We start from the raw sequence: 25,663 nt of genomic DNA, 5'->3' as shown, positions 1-25,663 counted from the left end.
AAAAACACCAGTTCTCAGAGGAAAACTGCAGCTCACTCACTAGCAGGAAATCCAGTAAAGTACAAGATGATGTCTTTTAAACCTTGAAAATAGATAACTTCCAAACACGATGGCCATACCTAGCAAAGCTGTGTTTTAAAATTGATGGAGAAATGCAAACAATTGAAGGCAAGCACAGACAAACATGCTTTATGACCACACTGTGAACACCACTGAAGTGCTGCATAAAAGAAGGAAGACACAGTCTTAATCATGAGAGAACAGCAAAGAATAAATTTAATGAGAGGAACAGATGAAGAAAGGAAAGTTAGGAAGGACTCCATCAGTCCAACAGAGTAAACCACAAACCCCTAATACTAGGACAACACTGCCAATTCACTCCCAACTTCTGCCATCTGGCACATCTAACCCCCAAAAGTACTAAGAGCAGTGTGTCCACCATATCACATCCTGAAAACCCTAAAAGAAGCCCACTTCCATTATAAGTTAATCATCTTAATTACTTACCATTATTTGTTATAATAACAGAAAGCTGACTAACACAAGAGAGTTTGTATTTACTGTGAGGAGTGGGTGTGGTAGCCAACCCAAGATGGCACCTGGGACAGCTGCCAAGTCTCAGGACTAGCACCTGACTTCCTTATCTACCCCAGAAAAGCCACGTTCACAGAACTACTGCACAGGCTCGCTGCTACGCAAAATCAGGCCATTTGGCGTGCACCTATGACACATGGCCACGTGGCAGGTTTGGGGTGGACAGGCAAGGGGATAAAAGGACTGGGAAAATGGGGATGGGGGCTTCCAGAGAGAAGAATGAAAAGGTTCCTGAATAAACTGCATTGAGAAGAATCCTGTGTTGTGTCGTACCTGTCTGCTGGTTGGATAGTGAAGCGACAAGTGGTGGCCCGTACGGGGACATTCAGAACTCAGCACAGTCAGGGCAGCTAGCTGGTAAGTTCCCAGGTAAGTGGGACAAAAGAAAGCTCTAGGTTCAGAGACTATAAAGTTCCCAGTTTTGGGACAAGTTGCACAAAGCACCATGGGAACTTCATCATCCTCACAGTTGCTACAGCATGCTATTCATGGCTTGCTAAAAGCAAGAGGGGTTGGTCTTAAAAGGGCCACTGTGGAAAAATTTTTACAGGCTGTAGACGAGGTTGTACCCTGGTTTTCAGTTTCGGGGCACCTCACACTATCCAGTTGGGAGAAGTTATGAAGAGATCTTAAGTCAGCTGAAGAGAAAGGAGAACTAGCCAATGGAGTAATGCCTGTGTGGAAACTGGTGAGATCTTGCATTGAGAACAGAGAAGGAAAATGCACTGCAGAGTTAGAGAAGGGTAGCGATGCACTAGAGCAACTGAAAGAGGAGCGATCTCAAAAGTCTGAGAACAAAGAAAGTTCTGAGGAAGAAGAGGTTTCCGAAGCCGAGTTTGAGAAGCTGGCACAGGACCTAGAGAAAGCGAAACTGGATATAGAACCCTCTGCACCGGGGCACCTCAGCTGCCTCCATATGCTCCTACTGGAGAATCAGGATGGAGTTTTTGCCCTGAAGCCTGGAGAGAACTACGGGCTCAATGTTTTCCAGTATTTCAAGACTCCCAAGGCAATCGGTACCATGAGCCTCTTGATTGGAAGGTTATTCAAAGACTGGCCAAGGGGGTCAGAGCATACGGCATTAGTGCTGCTTTTGTGGTTTCTCAACTGGAATCCCTCCATAGATATTGCATGACACCCAGTGATTGGCAGAATTTGGCTAGAGCTTGTTTATCTCCTGGCCAATACCTAGATTGGAAGGCCTACTTTATAGAGCTCTCAGCAGAGCAGGCTGCTGTAAACGCCGCTAATGGCCAGCAGGCCTGGAACCAGGACATGTTATTGGGCCAAGGCAGATTTGCAAATCAACAAACAAATTATCCTCTACAGGTATATGAGCAAATCAATAATATAGGGACTAGAGCATGGGAATCTCTTCCCAATAGAGGTGAGGTGTCAGGAAACCTAACCAAGATTGTTCAGGGATCAGCAGAGCCATTTGCTGACTTCGTGGCTAGAATGGTGGAGGCAGGGGGAAGAATTTTTGGGGATCCTGACGCAGCAATGCCACTATTAAAGCAATTGAGTTTTGAACAATGTACCAAAGAATGTAGACAGGCTATTAATCCTTATAAGAGCAAAGGGTCAGAGGTGTGGATGAAAATCTGTAGAGAGCTAGGGGGGTCTCTTTCTAATGCCGGGTTGGCAGCCGCTGTTATGCAGATGACCCGAAGTCAAAACAACCCTAAAAGTGGAATATGTTTTAAATGCGGTCAGTCAGGACATTTAAACTGACAGTGTCCCCATTTTCAAGTCCTGGATGGCCCCAGAGCAAGGGTGCCTGGTCTTTGCCCTAGATGTAAAAAGGGGAACCACTGTGCGAATGAATGCAGATCTGTAAAGGATATCAATGGGCAGCCTATAAATGCTGGATATAGAGGAGCCAGGCCAAAAAACTTGCCACGGGCCCCCTGACCTCAGGGCCCTCAAATATATGGGGTGGTAGCCAAGAGTTGGCCAAGCCTGAGGCCTTAAATGCAATGGAATCACCACGGCGAGCCACAGCGGGAAGTGCAGGACTCGACCTCTGTTTCACCTCCAGACTTATTAACACCTCAGATGGGCCCTCAATTGGTTGACACAGATTTTCAGGGACCGTTACCATCCGGTACAGTGGGTTTGATTATAGGAAGGAGCTCCATCACGTTGCAGGGCTTAATAATTCATCTAGGGGTGATTGATCAAGACTATACAGGAATAGTAAAGATTATAGTGTCCTCCCCTAGAGGAGTGTCCGCCATTTCTCCTGGAGATAGAATAGCACAGATGTTACTACTACCCAGTTGCCATGATCGATTTCCTGCAAAAAATGTTGAGTGAGGACCCAAAGGTTTTGGCTCTACTAGAACTGATTCCATATTTTGATCCCTGAATCTTGATTCTCGGCCCTTAATTAATTTATTTATAGAAGGAAAATCAATTTCTGGCCTTTTGGATACTGGCACCTATTGCAGCATAATCAGTATTAAGGATTTATATTTTATATAAATTTTATATTTTATATAAATTTGATATAAATTTGATATATTTTATATATCAGTATTTTTGGATACTGGCCCAGGGGATGATCTAAACAAAACTCAAATCAAATATTAAGGGGATTAGGATAAGCCAAGGAACCTGAGATGAGCTCTCGATTGTTACACTGGAGAGATGATGAAGGACATTCTGGAGTTTTCCAGCCTTATGTTATGAAGCTTCCTGTTTCTTTATGGGGAAGGGATCTTCTGAAGGGAATGGGCTATGTGTTAACTAATGAGAAGGAATATAGCCCACAATCTCATCACATAATGTCTGGCATGGGTTACATTCCAGGAAAAGGACTGGGGAAGGAATTGCAGGGACGAATGTCTCCCATACCCGTAAAACAGAAGCGAGATAGAACTGGAGTGGGTTTTTCATAGGGGACACTGAGGATATTCTTCCCATGTTGTGGAAATCTGAGGAGCCCATGTGGGTTCCTCAGTGGCCACTCCCCTCAGAAAAATTACAAGCTGTACAAGAGCTGGTAAAAGAACAATTATTGGTAGGTCATCTGCAGCCATCTACATCACCTTGGAATACACCCATTTTTGTGATAAAGAAAAAATCTGGGAAATGGAGGCTTCTACATGATTTAAGAGAAATTAATAAACAAATTATTTTAATGAGACCGGTACAACGAGGTCTGCCTTTACCCTCTGCATTGCCCAAAAATTGGCCTGTCATAGTTTTAGATATTAAAGATTGGTTTTTTTTCAATCCCATTGCATCAAAAGGATATAGCTAGGTTTGCTTTTACATGTCCCTTCCATGAATCATGCAGAACCAGATCAGTGATATGAATGGGTTGTATTGCCACAAGGCATGGCTAACAGTCCCATTATGTGTCAACTGTATGTTGATGCCGCCTTGAAAGAAGTCAGACAGAATTTTTTGAAAATCAAATGTTATCATTATATGGATGATATTCTTATTGCTGCTCCTACCGAGCAGATGCTTGATGAAGTTTATAGAGCTGTTGTGTTAAGTTTAAGAAAGAAACAGTTAGTGATAGCTCCTGAGAAGGTACAAGAAGGCTCTGTGGTTAATTATTTAGAAACAAAAATATCTTTAGGACAAGTAATTCCTCAAAAAAATCCAGATTCGCACAGATAATTTACATACCTTGAATGATTTTCAAAGATTGTTGGGAGATATACAGTGGCTTAGACCCTATCTCTCATTGTCTAATAAACAATTACAGCCATTATATGATATTTTACCAGGTGATTCAGACCTCAACTCCCCTAGACATTTAACTTATGAAGCTAGAGTGGCATTAACATTAGTGGAAAGGGGCATACAAGATGAAACCTTGAGGCGCAGAGATGAATCCCAGGATATTACATTATGCATATTGCCAACTGAATGTCAGCCTACAGGAGTATTATGGCAAGGGGCACCTTTACTTTGGGTGCATCCGAAAATTTCTCCTGCTCAGACACTCATTCATTATCCAACTGCAGTAGTTCAATTAGCCATGCTGGGAATTTGTCAGAGTGTTCAACAATTTGGCATCCAACCTACAAGCCTAATTGTACCATATACAGCCACTCAACTCAAAGTATTGACGGCCACTGTGAATGATTGGGCAATTTTGAGATGTACTTTTAATGGAACAATGGATAATCATTTTCCAAAGGACCCTATATTACAACTGATTAATGCTCATCCTGTGGTCTTTCCATGGATCACCCATAGAAAGCCTTTATCAAATTGCCCTACTATTTTTACGGATGGTTCTAAGACAGGATGTGGAGTGTTTTTGGTTGCAGGATCGTTGCCTGTAACCATCCAATTTCCTCCAGCGTCCCCTCAAGTTAAAGAATTACAGATTGTGATAAAGGTTTTTGAATGATTTCCTTGTTCCTTTAGTTTGAACAATTTTCTCATTCCTTTAATTTGATATCTGATAGTCTATATGTAGTAAATGCTATTAAACTACTGGAAGTTGTAGGTAAAATAAACCTAAAGTCCACCATAGGAGAGTTACTTACCCAATTGCAATTTCTTTTTTGGAATAGGGAACAACCCTTTTTTATTCAACATATTCGTGCCCATACTGGTTTACCTGGTCCATTGACTGAAAGAAATGATATTGTTGATAAAGCTTCAAAGACCTGTTTTAATGTTGCAAATTTTGTGCTCTATGATTCCCTGGAGTTAGCAAGAAACTTTCATAGCAAGTTTTATGTAAATTCTAAAACCCTATCATCTCACTTTGGCATTCCTCTTGCTCATGCTAGAGATATAGTGAAAGCTTGTCAAGCTTGTGCTCCATTGTTACCCCAGATGGGAATTGGGGTTAATCCCCGAGGCCTATGCCCCTTATACTTATGGCAAATGGATGTTACCCATTTCCCTGAGTTTGGAAAATTAAAGTATGTTCATGTATCTATAGATACTGCTTCTGGAATTATGTTTGCCTCCCTGCATTCTGGGGAGAAGGCTTGCCATGTCATTGCTCATTGTTTTGAAGCCTGGGGAGCCTGGGGCATGCCTAAATGTTTAAAGACATAATGGCGTACATCTCCACTTCCTTTGTGCCCTTTTGTAAAACCATGAGAGTTCACCTTAACCATGGTTTGCCTTATAATCCTCAGGGGCAGGGCATTGCTGAGTGGGCACACCACACCCTAAAGGAATGTTTTCTTAAACAAAGAGGGAGAATAACCTCCGGCCATACACCTAGAGAGAGAATGGCTATAGCCCTCTTTACCCTAAATTTTTTGACTCTGGATAAGCAGGGATGGTCTGCAGCTGATCGCCATGCTGATCCTGATGCTACCCATAAAGGCTTAGTAATGTGGAAGGACATACTGACAGGAAAATGGAGTGGCCCTGACCCAGTATTGGTGTGGGTGAGAGGGTCTGTTTGTGTGTTTCCTCAAGATCAACATCAGCCAATTTGGGTTCCAGAAAGACTTACCAGGATTATACAGCAAGAAGACAGGAATGGAGATAAGGAGCAATGAATTGTGATGTAGTATCTTATCTGTGTTCCCCAAGCCTATGCCTATTATGCATTCTACTCAGGTGTTTCCCCGAATTTTTTCTAGTAATGCTTCCCTACAATTGCTTACTTGCCATGGGATGATGAGCTTGCCCCAATTCCAGAAAGTCTAGAACTAGCCTCACAAGGGGAGTGGCCTGCCCAAGTTTCCAAAGGCAATGTCAGTGTCCCGGCCCAGCCTAGGTGGGCTCCCTTCTGCAAGGGACATAAGGAAGATATTCCACCATGAACAGGATGCCAAACTCGTAAAGTTGGTTGGGCAGTGAAGAATGCTTATACATTTTCCCCTTATATAGGAACTACTCATTATAGTACCTATTCGGGTTATAATTGGACCTATCAGAATCCCATGCAAACCGCGGCAAGCAATCCTTATGATGTTTGGCTCCTGTGTGGCATAAATGGAAGCTGTACAGATGTATTCCCTATGAGCATGATAGCAGGTGGGGTAATTGGTAATGCTAGTTTTGTTATGGAAGTCTCACCTTTGAAAGCTCAGTACGAATTTTAAGTTCAGGACAAAATATTTCTTTTCAACCCACACTGGTCTGTGTGTGTGTGGCTTCCTTTTATATTTGTAGTATATAATGGTAGTTTTAATGGTAGTGTTTTAATAGTGTTTTTTTACTTATTATGTTGGAATACTTCTAAATATCATTTTGCTATGGTTGCCTGTGTGCCTCAATATATTCCTTGGCCTGTGGAAGCCCCTTTCAGCTATGATTTTATTTAGATCTAAAAGAGATTTTGGCATTACTGCAGCAATAGTTACAGCCATTGCTGTTTCAGCCACCGTGGCCACAGCGGCCACTATTTCATCGACCACCACAGTCCAGACAGCAGCTGCTTTGAATAATACGTCTGAGGCAGTTGCTGAGGCCTTGGATACTCAAGGAAATATTAATAGTCATTTGAAAGTGGGCATTCTATTGCTTAATCAAAGAGTTGATCTTGTTCAGTAACAGGTAGATGTATTGATGGAGTTGGCTTAATTGGGTTGCCAATGGAATATAAGTCATGCTAGTAATCTTTCCAAAAGCCTTTCTCAGTACTTTACAGGAAATTGGTTGAGAGAATTTGAGGGAATGCTGAGAGAATTACGACAGTCCATTGTCCACATTAACTCTGAGTGGATGCCTCCCTGGCCTCCGGATTGACCAGCTGGATTCTTCAAGCAATTTCCCACATCAAGGAGTGGGCAGGACTTGGGGGGTTGCTATGTGCCTGATCCTTATTAGTTACCTTGCCTTTTGGTGCATGTATAAAATGAAAGCCCGACATGACAAAAATGTGGCCTTGATTGTACAAGCATTTGCAGCCGTGGAGATGGAACAATCTCCTCAAGTGTGGCTTGGCATGCTAGAGAGGGAGTCAATGACAGGTAAGACTCCTTGAGCGTGTTACCAACCTAAGATAGGGACCAAACCAAAGCTGTATGACTCCCAATGACAGGTAAGGAACATTACTTGAAATGGGCAACCTAAGACAGGCACTCTTTGCCAAAATTAATAAATAAGGGGGAATTGTGGAGAGCGGGTGTGGCGGCCAACCCAAGATGGTGCCCGGGACGGCTGCCAAGTCTCAGGACTAGCACCTGACTTCTTTATCCACCCCAGAAAAGTGACGTTCACAGAACTACTGTGCAGGCTTGCTGCTATGCAAAATCAGGCCATTTGGTGTGCACCTATGATACATGCCCATGTGGCAGGTTTGGGGTGGAAAGGCAAGGGGATAAAAGGACTGGAAAAACAGGGATCGGGGGCTTCCAGAGAGAAGAATGAAAAGGTTCCTGAATAAACCACGTTGAGAAAAATCCCGTGTTGTGTCGTTCCTGTCTGCTGGTTGGATAGCGAAGCGACAATTTACAACATAAATAAATTATAAATGTTGGAGATGATGGGTATAGCAATTACTATAATTTAAACTTTGTTATAGGTATTGAGATGTTGTACTATGCCATGTCATATATGTTTAAGTGCATATTATATAAATGTATATATGTATAAATGGAAAATGTAAGTGTAAAAATATTGTCTGTAACACCGGTAAGTAACAAAACAACTCTACCCAAGCTGTCTTACTTTATTCGAGTGGGTTGCTATAACAAATTATCATAGAGTGGGTGGCTTATAAACAGCAGAAATTTGTTTCTCAGTTCTGTAGCTGGAGAGTCTACAGCCAATATGGCTCCCAGAATGTGTCTACTCACTGTGTCCTTACGAGATGGGAGGGATAAAGTTGCTTTCCAAGTTATCCTTTATGAAACAAAACCCTTTAATAAAATCTCTACTCTACTATATAGGCATCTCCCAGAAGCCCCATGTATTGATACCATCATTTTGTAATTAGAATTTCAAAATATGAATGGGAGGAGTATAAGCATTCAAATCATAACACAGATAAATTATCATAAGTTCCCACCTTGAAGAAGTTAGACAAACAAGAAATTAAACCAAATTGAGAGAGAAGAAAATAAAGATAAAAGCAAACATTATTGATGGGGAAAAGTCAACAATGGAGGAAACAATAAAATTTAAAGTTAGTATTGGTGGAAATTAAAACTAATCAAAATAATGTTAAACTTCTAATTAAATGGAACAAAAGAAATGATAAATCCTCACAGTTTTACTGAAATCAAGAGACTGAAATATTGAATACAGATCTTATAAATTTTTAAAAGGCAGGAGGGTGTCATGAAAGATTTTATGTCAATAAATTTGACATCTTGGGTGAATTGATTCAAATAATCAAAACTAATATAAATTAAATACTGGAATAACCCTATCATTGATCATTAAATGAGTCACTTTTGTTGTTGAGAACACTGTTAAAGGGAGAATTAGGACTTAGATACTTTCACTGGTGGATTATAGCATTCTGTTTGAAACAGAATGGCGCTCCTTATAAATCTCTTAAGAAAATACATGAAGGGAAGATATCTTCAATCATCTTATATGTCCAGAATTACATGTTTGGAAAAAAGACATTTCTGGAAATACACACACACACACACACACACACACATACAAATAAACAAAGACAAAAGGTTGGTAATAAAATATCATTGATTCTTGCAATATACAAAAATAGTAACATATCCTGACCAAGTTGGATTTATTCTAGAAACATAAGGTTTATTTAACACTAAAATAATAATTAACAGACTAAAGGAAACTCATGAATAAATTAAAGAATAAAATCATGATAAGTTAAATAGCTGCAGAAAAAAGTTTGAAATATTCAATACACATTCATGGTTTAAAAAAAAAAAGTCTCCCTCAGAAAACTCAAAACACAAGTAGGTTTCTTCTCTTTGAATATGTGGGAAACCAGAATCCTCAGAAATACTCATAGGAGTGGGTAACTCTACAGCATCTTTTGGAAAAACACTTTAGCAGTTTCTTATAAAGCCAAACAAACATGTCCCTTATGACTTAGCTGTTGCTTTCCTAGGCATGTACTCAAAGGAAATTAAAACCAAGGTCTATACAAATGTTTGTTCAAGAATATTAATAGACACTTCATTCAGAATAGTCCCAAATTGGAAAACAACATAAATGTCTACCGACTGATGGATATATAAACAAAAATATGGTACTTTATATAATGTGATAATATCAGAAATAAATCTCTGATACATGCAAAACCACAAATGAATTTCACAGATATTACACTAAATGAAATAAGCTTTGAGCCAAGAATATGTAATGTATGGAATATATAAAATTGTACATTAATATATTTAGGCATATAACATTTAAATGCAATTAAACACAGAAATATGTTAATGTAATTTTAAAAAGGCAAAACCACTAAAATGGAGTAAAATAACTTAGAAATACTCATAGAAGTGTCACTGGTTGCCTCTGGAAATGAATATTTTTATATTGATAGGAATAGAGGCTATACATGCTTCTATTCTATGTTAACAATCATTGGCACATAATTATGAATGGAAGATTCCATTCTGTATGTAATTATACTTCAAGTCGGTTTTTCTTTGGGTATGCAAACTGTCTTCTTATTCCTGTGTGTTTGAAAGCCTGTGCTTAAACCTATATAAAGCCTCTTTCTTAGTAAATTATAAACTCATGTATACCTATTATCATTGGTTCAAAACTTATAAATAAAAAATTAATACACTCCTGTGCCGGCTAGTTTTATGTCAATTTGACACAAACTGGAGTCATCTGAGAGGAAGGAACCTCAATTAAGAAAATACATCCATAAGATCTAGATGTAAGACATGTTCTTAATTAGTGATTGATGGGGAAGAGTTTAGCCCATTGTGGGTGGTGACATCCTTGAACTGGTGGTCCTATGTTCTATAAGAAAGCAGGCTGAACAATGCATGGAAAGCAAGCCAGGAAGCAGCACCCCTCCATTGCCTCTGCATCAGCTCCTGCCTCCAAGTTCTTGCCCTGCCTGAGTTCCTAACTTTACTGTTACTCATGATAAACTGTTATATGGAATTGTAAGTGAAATAAACCCTTTCTTCCCCAAAGTTGGTTTGGTCATGGTGTTTTATTACAGCAATATTAACCCTAACTAAGGCAATTCCCTTCCTTACTAAAGAATATCTTTTAAAACCTTGGTGTAACTGAGCTGATAAATACTTAAAGAACTGGACTCTATAAAGTCTATGAAGAGGGAAAATTGAGAGTGTAGAAACAAAAGTGATGTAGCTAAAATGGAAAACTCAGTAGCATATTCCACAGCAGGACTGGCTGTTCAGCATTGTACCAGAGAAATAAGATTACAAATTTCAATACTTCACTGTTAAATACTAAGTTTAAAAGGAAATATTTAGTAGAGTTAAAAACACCAAGTATGCTTCAAAATGACCATAGAGAAAAATTAATGAAAGAGAAGATGGTCCAAAAGAAACAGAAAGGAGAGATCAAATATAATAAACATAACAGGACAAGAACAAATGAATAGATCAGACATGACAAGTGATATAAATAATTTAAAATCTCCAATTAAGAACAGATGTCTTCCTCAGCAATATGTATACTGAAAACACATTAAAACCATACATGTCCGACCACAGGAAAAGGCTAGCTCATCCCTCCCCTGGAATGTGATTCCATAATTAGAGCTTGTATCAACAGAAACAGTTAAAAGTGGGGATATGTGTATTTCCAAATACTAAACACAATAAGAATTCACGATTCTTATAGAATGCCATGAGCTCTAAATAATAAGTTAATGAAAATGGAGTACAAGAAGACTAACAAATATCAGTAGCAGCGCGTATCTATAGGTAAGATAATTGGTTTTATTCTTTTTATTACTTATCCTTCCTATAAATAGCCTAGATTCCTCTTAAGGGAATGAGTGTGTTACTTTTATTATTCCGTAAGCTACACATGAGTATGCAAGTGGTGTTAAACATGAATGAATACTCCCCTTGACATTTTGACCTGCACGCTTCTCATCTCCACCCTGCTTCTTTTTTTCAGAAATTGTTGGTTTTGTCTGCTGCCCTTGTCACCTGAGACCTTAATGATTGTACACCAAATCCATGAAAAATGGAAAGGACAGAAGTTCTATTACTGTTAAAGTAAGCTCAGTGTCCACGTAAATGGGATGCTACGACTGAAATGTTTGCACAGAGGAATTTCAGTGTAGCCTAGTTTGTCCCTTACTTGGGGATCTATTGTGTAAATCACTCAGAATCCCCAAAGGCACGAATGGAGTTTAGTTAACTCCATGCATAGGAAATTAAGATTCTCTTGCATGCAGACATTTAGGTTGGATGTGGATATATCAAGTTAGGAGGGACACTTAGAAAAGACATTCAGTAGGGGAAATGCAGGCAGTAAGAAGAGGCTGCCTGGAGATGCCATAACTAAGCCCCAGAGGTTTTAGATGGCCCAGGAAGCTGGAGTGTGCCCTGGTGTTCTTAACAGAAATTTTACAGTTGTCAGTCTGGCAGTAACTAAGTATTGTCTGAGGTTCTCCTTTATAAACTAGGGATGTGGCCATTTGGAATTGAGTTAGGTAAGGAATGTGAGGATTGGCAGCACGAGTTGATATCATGGTAGATTGCTGAACAAGAGATGCCAAATTAAAGGCCTGAGCTCATGCTCCAGGAAGCTGCCTTGATGGTTTCCCTGTTGATAATTTTTTGGAAATCACACAAAACTTAAGCCAGCTTCTTTTGACTAGAGACGCTTTGCTGGCACTCATATCTTTGGGAGGGACCAAATTCAATTTTCTAACGCCCCAAGGCAGACTTGGTCCTGCATTCCCAGAGAAGGGAACATGTGGCTTGGTGTGGTTTCTTTGAAAACACAATTGCTGTACACTGTCATTTCTTTTTCAGGGAAAACATTACATTAGCTACTGTACATGGGTATGTATCTCATCTCTTTTAATTAGATGCTAATTAATGACTCACTAGCTTTAATCATATCAATCTGGTAATACTATTTATGCCCCACAGAATAATGAACTACTTTATAAGAAATGAGCGTGGCACATGTTGACATAGGAATACATCCAACCATAATTCGCTTTGGGTAAATATCCCACCCAGACTTGGATTCTGAACAATTTACAAGGCAGTGTTCACATAGTATATTCAGAAATGAGGCAGGGACTTCTGGCTACTCTGTGTAGGGAGAAAGGGGAAGGGAAATCAGAGAAATGCCACACAGGAGGACTTGTTTGTTGGTTGAATTGTCTGTGTTTAATAGGGAAGGGCCCCTGTACCATATTGCACAAGGAGCAGAAAAAGTATCTAAAGGAGTTGCTCTCTGGGCAAGGGAAACTGACATGCACATGTCATCATTCTGCTGAGACTTGGCTGCATGCCCTAGATGGTCCAGCCAGGTTCACAGAGTGGGAAAGGTCAAATGAATTAGATGGAACCAAGCTGGGCAAGAGAAAAATACTCTGGTCATTCTTAGTGAGGAATAGTGACAGCAAGAAAAGATTCTGTGCCCAGATAAATATGCTGATACTGGATATGTCCCTGGCCTCTGGCTATAGAAGACATGAAACGAAGGTGACACAAGACTGCCCGATTCCAGAAGACTGGTGACGCTAGAAGCCCAAGAATTCAGGTGAGTCATGATTCAGAAAAGGGACAGCAGGGTAAGCCCACATTCCAACAACTGTCTTAGAGAAGGGAGTAGTGACTTGTTCAAGAGGCTTGTTTTATGCTCCACAGTTTACACCCAGTATCACTGTATAGCATAGAATAGATGTGCTCATTTTTATCTGACAGATGGAACTCTGAGAATATAAGTAGCTGGCCAGTGACACATGGTAGGAAGAGCCATGGCCATAGTTCACCTTTGAGATGGTTGTATTTTTGTCAGCTTACCATAAGCTAGGGTCATCTAAGAAGAGGGAACCTCAATTGAGAAAAATGCCTCCATCAGATTGGCAAGCCCATATGGCCTTAAAGGTGGATATGAGGAGGCATAGCAGAGGCTCTCTGTGGATAGCAGAGGGATGGCTGGTATGGGTGGAATAAACAGGTATGTAGAACAAAAGCTGCCCTTTATGTCTTAAGCAGCAGCATATCTGGAAATTTCTGACTAAGTTCATAGATATTGTGTACTGGTAACCTCAGATCATTGCTAATGGCACACAACTAGATAGCTAGGCTTATCTGCAGCTTCGTCAGAGGAGATAAGCCAGCCACTACTGGGGTGATGCTAGTGAGTGACAGATGGGTGGAAAGGGGGAGTCGAAGATACCAAGATGTGGCCTTGGAGCTAGCTAGCTCCAAGGTAGGCCTGGAGGCTACAGAAAGCCACAAAAGGCAGAATGAGCTGGTGGGTACAGAAGGCCAGGATACGGAGGGAACAGATAAAGAAGAGATAACAGTTCCCTGATAAGTAAATTCTATCTTGAAGCAGGAAGGATGACCATGATCAGAAATGTCAGTCGAGCCAAAGGTAGCTAACCTATCTAGGATGTTGCACATGCTAAGAGGTGAGGAAAGCAGTAAACAGACAGGAGGGTGAATATAAGGTGTGTGGGGAAGCCGGGCCTGCCCCTGGAAGCTTTGAGGCAGAAAGCATTGACTGGGAATGTCCTGGCTAATGTTCAACTGTCAAACTCAGGCAGATGGCTCTTGATCTGAGATCCCATGAGACCCTAGTCATCCTTACAGCATACCACACCACCTGGACAATGTTTTACTGTTTAAAGCCTTAAGAGAATTACTGACAGTGCTGTGAGCTCAGTAAATACAGAAGTTAGATAGGTGTTTGGAAGGCTCCGTGAGTACAGGTTGTTTGAGTTGATCTTAAAAAGGAAGCAAGAATCACTACTGATAAGGAAGGGGAGACATTTTAGGCAGTGGGAACTGCTACATGAACACATCACAGCAGATATTGCCCTGCTTCCTTCCATCATGCTAACTCTTCTCTGAGAATCTCTAACTGTATTGATGGTTTTGTACACTGCCCAACTTGAAGTAGGAAGGATTTGAACATAGAACACAGACACCTTAATCTCCGAAGAAGTGTCCATAAATGGAATCGACTCATCTAAAAGCCAGAGCAGGGCCAAGGTTTTTGAATGACGCTTCTGCTAGACAGGCCCTTCAGTTTGTATCTGGGAAGAGGAGGGGGCTAAGGAGTGATTACCATTCTTTTAAAAACCATTTGTGTTTACATTTTCTACCATTTGCAATGGAAAAGATCCCAAGTGATGTAAGGATGTTACCCAACAGTACATAAGGTGCCTGACCATAACACATGTATAACTCTGAAGGACATGGAGTCCCTCCCCTTAACTTGCAAGAAGGAAGATTGAAGACCACAGAGATTACATCCAAAGAGGACCTGGACCATGGAACAAAGAGGAAGAAAAAAGTAGGTGGCAGGAATTTTACCAACCCCACCTGAAGACACAGAGCTGAACAGTAAGTTCCTGGGCATTACCTGCAGGTCCTGAGAATACCTGGCCAGTGCAGGGCCGATGATGGCCTGGTGGTCAGTGTTAACATGACATTCCAATGGTGCTTACCAGGCCTTTGAGCTTTCTAACTTGTTTTGTGTACCCAGGATGCCAAATTACAGACCCCTGATTTATGAAACTGTTTTTGAAATTAGAAAAGCCCTCTCACAAATTCTATACCATGCTTTTAGTAATACATATTTTTAAGTCTGCAAATGGTGAACCAAGATAGCTCTTAGAGTTCAATATGGTGTGTCCTCCCTTCTCCCCCCCCCCATAGATGGACAGACAAGTGACTTATGTAGATGCAGTCCATACATTCCGCACAATTTGACCATGGTTAAAGGGTATTTATATTCTGATGCAGATAAAATTGAACGTGTCAACACTAATGCATTTTTCCAGGAGAATCACCACTTTCACCATAATTTCCATGGAAAATTTGTGTGCACACGCAGTAATAGACACATTTATAACATCAAAAGGATTCAATTTTCTTTTCAATCATACCACAGTATGAATCACTTTTCCTATTGAATTTAACAATGAGGCACATTACCAGAGTCTAAAGGATGGGACACTTGTCTTGCTCTTATGAAAGTACGTCAAACAATGGGTAATACATCACACAATGTCTCGGGTTAACTGAGCCTTTACACGAACTGGCTGCTAATTTGCTTGGGCCAGCAGAATGTCACTTTTATTTAATTTTGCCAATAAGATCAGCAGGGATCCGAACTCTGTTTAACTCCCAGTTATTAAAAAAGGTTTTTCTTGTTATGCGAAGAACTCATTAATTCATGTCTCTCCTAATTCAGAATTTGAGGCCTTGGGAACAGGAGGTGGGAGATGCTTCATCTCTTCTATGAAGGAAGCAATTTCCTCTGGTACACAGGCATCCAAACTGACTGTGGAAATCGCACCAGGGACCAAGGGCTTTAGAAGCATGCTGGATATTTTAATTACACAGTGTTTAAAGGTGAGTCTCAGAGAAGCTGATCTGAAAACCTCCAGTGGGGAGGACTATTAGCCCATCTGTTTTTCATTCATTCATTTGGTCATTGAAGTTACTCATCTATTTCAACCATCCCTATATCCGTTCATTTTTTTCCAGTGTATATCAAGTGCTTCCTATTTATCAAAGAACTTGAGTTTGGGGCTTGGATAGCAACTGAAAAGGCATCCCCACCTCTTGTAGACAACCTGGGGATGTTCAGGTCACCTGAGCTCATTCTTGCCTGAACTGCACTCTATGTTCTGGATGCTGCTGAATCTTATCGGGGCCTTCTGTGCCTCATGGCTTCTTGGTATATTTGGTCAATAAGCATCACTGAGAGGTCGAGAAGGTAGGGAGATAATATAATGAAGATATTTGTTCCCCCCTCTCTGAGAAAAGGCAAGAATTGACTGAGTCCCTCTAGCAGAAACCATCTCTAGCACCCATTAGGTGTTTTTGCTTTTGTTTTGTTCTTTTTGTTTGTTTGTTTGTTTTGTTTTTGTTTTGTTTTTGTTTTGTTTGTTTTGGTTTTTTTTTTTTTTCCTGAGCAGTCCTCAGTGTGTTTAAAGACAAGGGTACCAAGGGAGAGAGGAGAAAAAAGAATAGAAGAAAGAAGAGGGAACAGAGGTAGAGGAAGAAGAGAAAGGAGAGGGAGAGGAGGAGAAGGAGAAGGAGGAAGAAGGGAAAGAGGAAAAGAAGAGAGAAGAGAAAAAAGAAGTAGGGAGAGGAGAGAGAAGAAGGGGGAGTGGGAGGAAGAAGTGGGAGGAAGGCATAGGTTGGGACCTTTGTTTGTTTTTTAAACAAAAAAGATAGATAAATAAAGGGTGAAAAGTTGGGTGGGTGGGGAATATCTAGAAAGAGCTAGAGGAAAATAAAAGCGTGATCAGAATATATTTCATGATTTTTTTCAGTAAAAATATTTAATGTCAAAGAGGCAAAATATTTAATTAGTGCCTTATTATCTGTTGCTAGAATAATATTCTCTAAGTATATTTGGTTTAATAAAGTAAGTCAACAAGCAAATTCTAGCATTTGACCTGATCCTTGAGGGAATTGAGAACACAAAGAAAAAGAAATTATCTGTGACCATATTTCTCACAGTTTATATTTGGAGAACTTCAAAAAGACAAGGATACATGGAATAAAGGAAATTTGAAAAGGAAGTGTGGCCTTTGAAACAAGTATATATCTAGGAATATGTGGATCCATATCTTATGAGCTCTAGGGCATGGATCTTGTACGACATAAGAGTACTTCTGACTCAAAAGTAGCATCTTTCTTAAAAAGGAAAGAAAAGAAACTTTATATGTACTTATCTGCATATGCTCGGGGGAATATCACAACATCTGGGATTTTACATGAATTTCTATGCCTCAGAGATAAAAGCTGATCATAATATTGACCGTCACATGCTACTTTTCCTATTTGAACAAGAATGTCTGTTATCTTATTTAATCCACAAAATCCCGTTAGATTCACAAGAGCATCCTTATTCTGAAGCTCATTCTTCTAAGGTTCATTACATGACTTTTTTTATGTCACATAGCTGCTAAAAAGAAAGATGAGTATATGAACTTGGATTTCTCTATCTTTGTAAGTAAAGCATCAGAGGATCTGGGTACCAGTACACATAGCCTGTGACATTGTCTCCTGAATCCTGAGTGAGCACAGATGCTGCTTTTCCTCCAATGGGATTTTAAAGATATCCTTGCTGCTTCTAAAACTGACAGGCTAACATCTCTGTCCAACCAGAACAGAGCACTCCTGAGAAGAAGAGAAGCTCCCAAAGCAGGGGCCTCTGTTCCTTCTTTCTCTATTGTTTTCTAAGTATCTCAGCCCTTCTCTCTCACTGAATAGAATTGCAATTAATATTTATCAAGTTAAAGGATGAATAAGTAAATAGACAGATCTAAATCTATGTTTGTTTGTTTTTTTTTAACTCTTATCTAACGTCTTTCAAGCACTGTGGAAACATGCTGACATATAAACTCTAGAAGGGACTTGCTGACATACAAAGAGAGCATGGTGCATAAACAGAGAAATAGGGTCTCACCCCTCCAGTTCCTGTTTATGTTTCTTATAGGTGTCATAAACACGCCTTTCACACATCCATCAGTTCCCATACAAATAATCACAGCTTTTCATTTGTCAAACATCCTGGTACATCAGTGTATCACCATGGGCAAGAGGATTCCCTCTACAGATGCCCAGGGCCAGAGCCAATCATTCTGTTGTCATCAGCACTGGTACCCAAACCAGAATAGAAATGGTTCTAGCCATTCCAAGCATTTGTAAACATTGAGGAATTCAAATGAAGGCCATCTATGATTTTTCACAATCTACCTAAAACACTGAAGTTTTTGTTTTGTTTCGCTTTATCACAAGGATGCTCCAAGTTTTTCCACATATAGAGAAATCAGCTGACTGGCCTGTCAGAGGCTGTGCACGCAGTGTCCTGAGCTAAGTTGATAGCATGGGTCCTAGACTATCAGGTGAGTTCATGAGGCTGGGTGTCAATCAGACTTTCCCAGATAGTCAGCAACCTGACACTTTTACAAGTGACCAGAGAAATCCAAAAGCCAGAAAAGATCAGGAGCAAAAGAAGGGACACTATTGCTAAGCCTCAACTTTTTCTCCCAGAACAGCACGCAAAGCCATATTAGAAATAAAACAAAGGCCATCTAACAAAAACCCCAGTGCCAGACATGGGAAAAATTTCCTCAAGTTGTTGGTCAGGAGAGTCAAAGAGACTCACAAAATAATATAAGCTACTGCCATTGCCCTTGGTCGCCTCCCAGAACCTGAATGTAAGGCCCTATTGCTGAAGACAAACACGTTTCAGAGCCAGACATGGAGGAATTGAGCTGAAACTGACTTGGAAGACTCCTTGCTGAATACCAGCTCTCACAGTATCAGAGGGTGTTATGAAAGCTGCCAAAGGGGGTGGGGGGTAGGGGAAAGCAATCAATAGTCTTGCTCAGCTATAAAACATCTGAACCACAACATCAACCAGCATGCCAAGATATCCCCCAAGGATGCAATAGTGACATTTATACCTCGGAGGTAACCAACAACCATCTAATTGGACTTAAGACCCACTCAATAGGAAGGAATTCATGTTTGGTACTCAAACCTGGCCAGCTAACCCATTGCTGGTGAAGTGATGGAATGCAAAGGAGAACTTAGTACCACTTCCTAAGTCAGTATTGTTCTTAACTGCATTATAAATACTCATCCTTTTACCCATAAATATAAGTAGCTCTCACCCCTCACCAAAGAAGATTTTTTTTTTTTTTTTTTTTTTTTTTTTTTTGCAGAAAAATGGAGATCATTGGAGAAATCGACAATTGGTCAAAACTTTAGGGAACAACTGAGTATAGGGTATCCAGCCCCAATTGATACATCTGTAACATAACCTATTAAAAAAAAAAAAAACCAAAAAACAAAAAACCTTGAGAAATATCACAGAAGAGGGATGGGAAAATTGTAAGAGCCAAAGGACCAGGGCAGGATGTCTGCTATGTGATAGCATCATCTATATATGGCAAGGAAGCTGCATCTGGAAGATTTCAACAATATGGTTCCCTAAACAAGACCTAAAAAAATGACAGACAATATCAGTTAACATGCTGACCTGGATTGGGGGATTCTCACAAGAAGAACATAATGTTTGTCAAGAGACGGAAGATCAGTCTTCCCCGGGGAAGAAACTTCCAACACGTTTTCCGATCCCAAGAGAAATGATTATTTTAAGATGGGTCTCAAAACCTAGATATGAGTTCCTGGGTGCTGCACCTTCCATTCCATTGAGAATTAGCCTCTCGATCTGCTCTCATTTTGGCTGGCTCTGTTTACTGAGCTGCCTTGCTTAGACACCAGCTCATGATTTGCTTTGTGCTTCTGTGGCTAGGCTTTTAGACAAGACTGCTTTGTTGTTTCATTGGGTGTTTAGTTGGTACTTACCAGGGTTCTCCTCTCTGTCCTCTGTCATGATATTATCTCCTTTGGCATTTAAACATTCTGCTGAGGCCATCTTGTAAGTCCCACCCACAAGGTCCCCACTGCTTAGTAAGGAGAAATGAGGAAGGAAGCACATGATCAAATGTGTATTAAAAAGCAGCAGAGTTGGCACTGTCTGACTGTTGGTCATGGCACTTCTGAGTACAACCTTTCACCTTCCATCTTACAGCTCTCCATCTGCAACTTTCAAAAGGAAAAAATGCTCCAGAGTCAATGATGATGAACAATGTATCCATCCCAGGAGGAAAGAAATCATAGCAGATGTATCATTTGGAAAAATGTTAGATGAGGGAGCTAAAAATAACCTACCACTCATTTTTGGAAAAATCTAGTGGTCATTATGTCAGTTCATACAGTATGAACATTTGCCACCAAGATCATTATGTCCCAGACAAAGGTATCAAGGACACGAGAGGCTGTGTGAAACTCTCCAGGCTACATAGCTGGAGATTAGTAGAATAGGGTCTCAAAACCTGTCCTCTCTGATCCTATCATGAGTCAGAGCATTTCTGTAAAAAAGACTGAGGGGAATTGAACTCACAACACTTAGCCTTTTATTCAGAATTTGCACTAAGCAAGACCTCCGTACAACATCGAATATGAGCTGAGCATCACTGGGGTTATGAATCAGATAAGTGATGCAGAGAACTTTAAGAGAACTTTTTTTTTAAACTCTGTCTTTTGCTCACAAATAACTGCCTAGAAAAATCCTTCACCCACAGAGACAGAAAATAGAATTCAAAGCTGGAGGAAATATGGAGGTGAAGGGGAAGAACTCCACGGAGGATTCTCTCAGAGATTAAACTGAAATTTTAAACAGAAATTAAACTGAGAGGGAGCAAGTGGACAGACTGGATGTCCTATCAGCATGTTTGTTATTTTAAAGTAATTAAAAGAAATTGGTGCCAATCTCTAGTCTCCCTAAGATAGACTTTTACCGGCTTTCATACACTATAATGCTCCCTGGCTGTAGAAAAACCACCCAGGCTCCCTGTCACTGTGATCCACAGTGGTGTGCATGAAGAACTACCTTTAAAAGGAGAAACTAGATAACTTTAAGTGATATTAATTTGTACAAAATACCCTACTCTACTGAAAGCCACAGTGTTTGGAATCATGCTTAAATGATATTTTTTCAAGTGAAAAATAGCACTACGGTAATATATGACTCGAACAAAAACAATGTTTTACTATAATAAATGGGACTCTATCAGCTGCCAACATCACGTAATATATTAAAGGTGTTCCCTTCTCTGGATCTGCACTTTGTGATTTTTGAATGCTCTTATGTGGGATGATTATGTTAACTGAAAAAAAAAAGTCCTTACATGAGTGTTGTAGCCCTCTTACCAGAAAACAGGGAAGAAATGAGTACATGCTATTAAAATTGTGGGTCTGGCCACCCTACAGGGGTCACACTGAATGGGGTTGCAACATTCAAAGCAGTAAAATATTTCTAAATACACAATGACTAAACTTCAGTGTAGTGGTTTGTGGGTAGTGCTTGCCTATGTTATATATCATGCACATCCTTGCTGATTTAGCTCAGAACATACACTCACATACGGCACCAAGCACTCCCTCGTAACCTCTAGTGCCAAGGAAAGCATCCCAGAATGCCTGTGCTCAGATCTTAGACTATTGTATATTGTAAACTGCAGTGTTTTCCCCTATATACATTTTCTGCTGTAATATAAACAAAATGGTTTAATGTGAGAAAACAGACTTCCGGTGTATTTCCAACTTTCTATCTCTTCACAACAGACATATCACATTAGCGTATCTTTTGGTTGTATGGTTTTTGAATGTTTTAAATTGAAAACTTGTTGTTTGAGTTTCTGCCTTTACTTTCACTTTTTTTTTTAAACAAAAATGATTACATGAGTTTTAGCTTGGGATTAGAAGAATTTCCGAAGTGATTCTAAACTTACTTCAGCTGCTTTCACACGACATATTTATATAAAGTTGGTGGCTATGAAATCACAACATGAACCAACTCTGAAAAATATTGAAGATAACTTATGTTCTTTGGTGTCAGATATACAGCTGAGCAATAATTCTTTGTATTAAAATCAAGAGGCACTCTTAAAGTAAATCTGCCTTTGTCTTTGATGCTAAAACTATATGCATAGCAAAGATAGGTCTCTTAACCACTTTTTAAAAAATCACTACATATGGTATTTGCAGACCTATTTTGTAGACCTGTATACCAGAAGGACTGCAGAAAAATTTGTTAGGTGAAAAGAGTGATTAGTAGAGAAAGTTTAAGAAGCCCCCAGCTTGTTTTGAATTCATATTTGTCAGCTAGCAAAGCTGCTTCTTCCCCCTCCAAAAATGTCTAAGAGGCCCTCAGTAAATGTTGATTTTAGGGCTCATTTCTGCCAAGCTGTTGGCAGAGTAAAGGGTCACATGTACAGTAAGCAGCTGGAGAAGACATTGGCATGGTGATGATTTGAATGAAAGGTGTTTATGGGAGTCTCATTCCCATCATCCTATCTGATCCTATAAGATTCTATGAAGGAGAAAGCAGGCTATAGACAAGTTCTATCTTCCTCTTAACCATCATGGGGCCATGAATAAGTGGCCATTCTCCCCCCAGACTCAGTGTCTTCACTTGTAAACCTTTCTCCTGTTTTAAACGCTAGGAGCAAGAGACAGTGGTATGTGTTTGTTCAAGGGATTAGGTAGAGAGATTTCAAGGAGGGCACCATAAAGTCAACCATTAAAAAAGCTGCCATTTTCCAAGAGTTGGCACAATGAGATCTGGAGAGACATTGGAGTGCTCCAGCTTGTGAAGAGAGGAGGCTTGGGACAGTCCTAAGTTCTTAAAAGAGGGGACTGAGAAAGACTAGAATTTGATGGGAAAGAGTAGGGCTTGAAGATACCAGAAACAAAAGCATCCTATAGATATTGAAGGAATGGAAAGAAAACAAGAAGGATATAATTCTGCAGGGTTGACTCATAGACTGCAGATCTGGTTGAATGACATCATCCTTCCACTCTGTACATATGTGTCAAAACAGAGAATGCTTTAAGTTATGGAATGGAGAGATATCAAACTGCTTAGATTTGAGCCTTGGAGATCTACTCTTTAGGCTCCACCTCTTTCTGCCATAGTCTCCTTGTCTGAAACTCTTGTTCTTCCAAGGCCCTTCATCAGACTTAGTTCTTATCTGGAGGAAAGGGTGGTTTTTGCTTCACATAAGCCAGGCTATGGAAAAAGAATAAAATGGTGAAAGCTAAAGAGACCCATCTCATGAAACCTTCCAGTCAATGAACAGTCATGGGGAACCCTCAGGTGAAAGGTCTGAAATAACACAACAGTTGATTACAGCTTATGGCTGGCATGAGATAATCAAGGTGGCAGATTTGCCTGGCATTCTTCAGCCCACAGTCAAGATTCCCCACGTTGACTATTGATTGACTGGCTGAATGGGCAGAAGAGTCAGCTAGGGAATGAACAATGACATACATTGTGTGATTTGACATTAAAACCTGAGCTGTGAGTTCCTTATTCATCTCTGTATCATTGTCTAACTCAGGGATGCCATGCTGGCAGAAAAAGGCCATGACTATGTCTGATTCTTTTGCTCTTAGATCTAGCTATTTTTTTCTCATTCTCTACCCTGCCCCTTTTCTTCTTGACTGGTAGCCTGTATCCCAGGTCAGTCTAGTCCTTGGCTCCATTTCTTATCCCAAGGATCATGATTCTCTGCTTTTTCATTCCTTCCCCATGTCCTAGAAGGGCTATGGGAGATTTCTCTTCTTCCTCCTCCTTTTTTCCTCCTCCTTCTCCCCCTCCTCTTCCTCCTTCCTGTCCTCCTCCCTTTCCTTTTACCCAGCCTCACCCTTCATCTCTTATGTGACTGCCCATCTTTGAAGCCCAAGCACAGTGGGTACCTTTGAAAACTGAGTGTATGGTGGCCATTGGGTCCCCAGTGAGGCCATTTCATTAATCTCACTCATGTTATTAGTGCTGGAACTCAGATTGATTTGTTTCCAATTAATGAGGCATGTGTTATATGCTGTGAAAAACTTGAAGAATATCCTTCTCATTCCAGTGAATTGTGTCACAAAGGTAATCACAAGGTTACCTTCCTTAAGCAGAAAATACCAGGTATTCAGCCTTACCTGACAATTGTTTTCCAGAAACAAAGATGATAGGCTATCTCTAGGACCTGACCTTGACCTTCAGAGCAGATTCCACTGAGCTACACACTCTGCCCTTAATCAAAATTCCCCAGCACCACTTTCTGGGTCACCTTTTCCCTCCTGATAAACATGATAAAGGAGAAAGCAGCTTGGCTGGCTGACAGATAAGAATTCAAGATCTGTGCAGTATTGAGCAAGTCACATAGCTTCTCTGAGTTTCTACCTCGAAGAAAACAAGGGAAACAATCACCAGCTCACGGGCTCATCATTGGGGCTTTTGGAAACAGTTCAGACAGCGAGTAAAGTCCTGATGAAGAGAGAAGCCCAGGCATAGTGCCTCCCTTACCTTCTTTCTCATTGGACATGGCCGATAGTCTCATTACACCAAAACCTCCCCAGCTTTCCAGGTCAGAACCTAGCCAGATATTTTAGATATTAAAGCAGGCCAGCACAAATGCCAGCCAATGTCCATGAGCAGAACCACTTCCTGAGAACTGCAGAACTAAGAGACCTTCTGGGCTGTGGCCCTTAGTGACTCAGCAAAAGGAAGTTGCAGTCTATGCTTTAAAATATTTTCTGAAGACGGTTTTAACTAGAAATGGGTGTAGTTCATGCTTTGGGCACAGCAGAGGGCTCAGGGAGAAAGTCGGGGTGGTTATTTTAGGGTTTCAATTCTGAGGCAGACTAGTGGGGAAGACCTAACCTCATGTTCTTCAGAACTGTTTCTCACTGAGGCTCTACTTTCTTCACAGCTTGGCTAAGGAAATCTGTGCTTATGAAGTCTTTAGAAACCAGAAAATTTACCTCATAGTCCATCTTTGTCGCCCTTGCAAGCACCCTTGTTCTTTCTTAAAGGAACAACTCTCCTCATTCTGTATCTTCAGAGTCACAGTAACAGAGAAGTTAAGCCACCAGTCCATAAAACCCAGCAATTGGTTCATACCTGGAATTCTGCAAGTTTTCTTAAGCAACGTTTGACTGGTACGATTCCCAAAGACACTGTCACCTCCCTGTGATGCTATTGCCATACCCATTATGTCCCAAGTCACTGTTCTCTAATATCAGAGGGTGTCCTCTCTCCCTTTGCTTTTTCTTCCTACAGCAACTCCAAGATTCATGGGAATAACTACAACTCCTAAGCCAAAAGCTAAGAGAAGTAAGGTTGTCGCGGGCAGATGGAATATCAGACGCCAGACTTGAGGAGGATTTGCAGAGAAAAGATGCAGAACTAGTCATGAAGGGGATATGTAATACGTGAGTGCCCGAGTTGAGGTAAGGGAGTTGGCAAACCTCAAGGACAGAGGGAAGTGGAGATGAAATGTCTCCATGATTGTGCAGGTCTAAGGGATGGTACTGGGATGAGAATTATCCCTGGGGAGGCAAGATCTTGTTAAATGGCTGAATGCATTATTTAACTTCTTTGAGTATGAATATTGCTATCA

Source organism: Arvicanthis niloticus, chromosome 1, assembly GCF_011762505.2.
Source record: "Arvicanthis niloticus isolate mArvNil1 chromosome 1, mArvNil1.pat.X, whole genome shotgun sequence".
Taxonomy (NCBI): Eukaryota; Metazoa; Chordata; class Mammalia; order Rodentia; family Muridae; genus Arvicanthis; species Arvicanthis niloticus.
Note: the sequence above shows the minus strand (reverse complement) of the source record.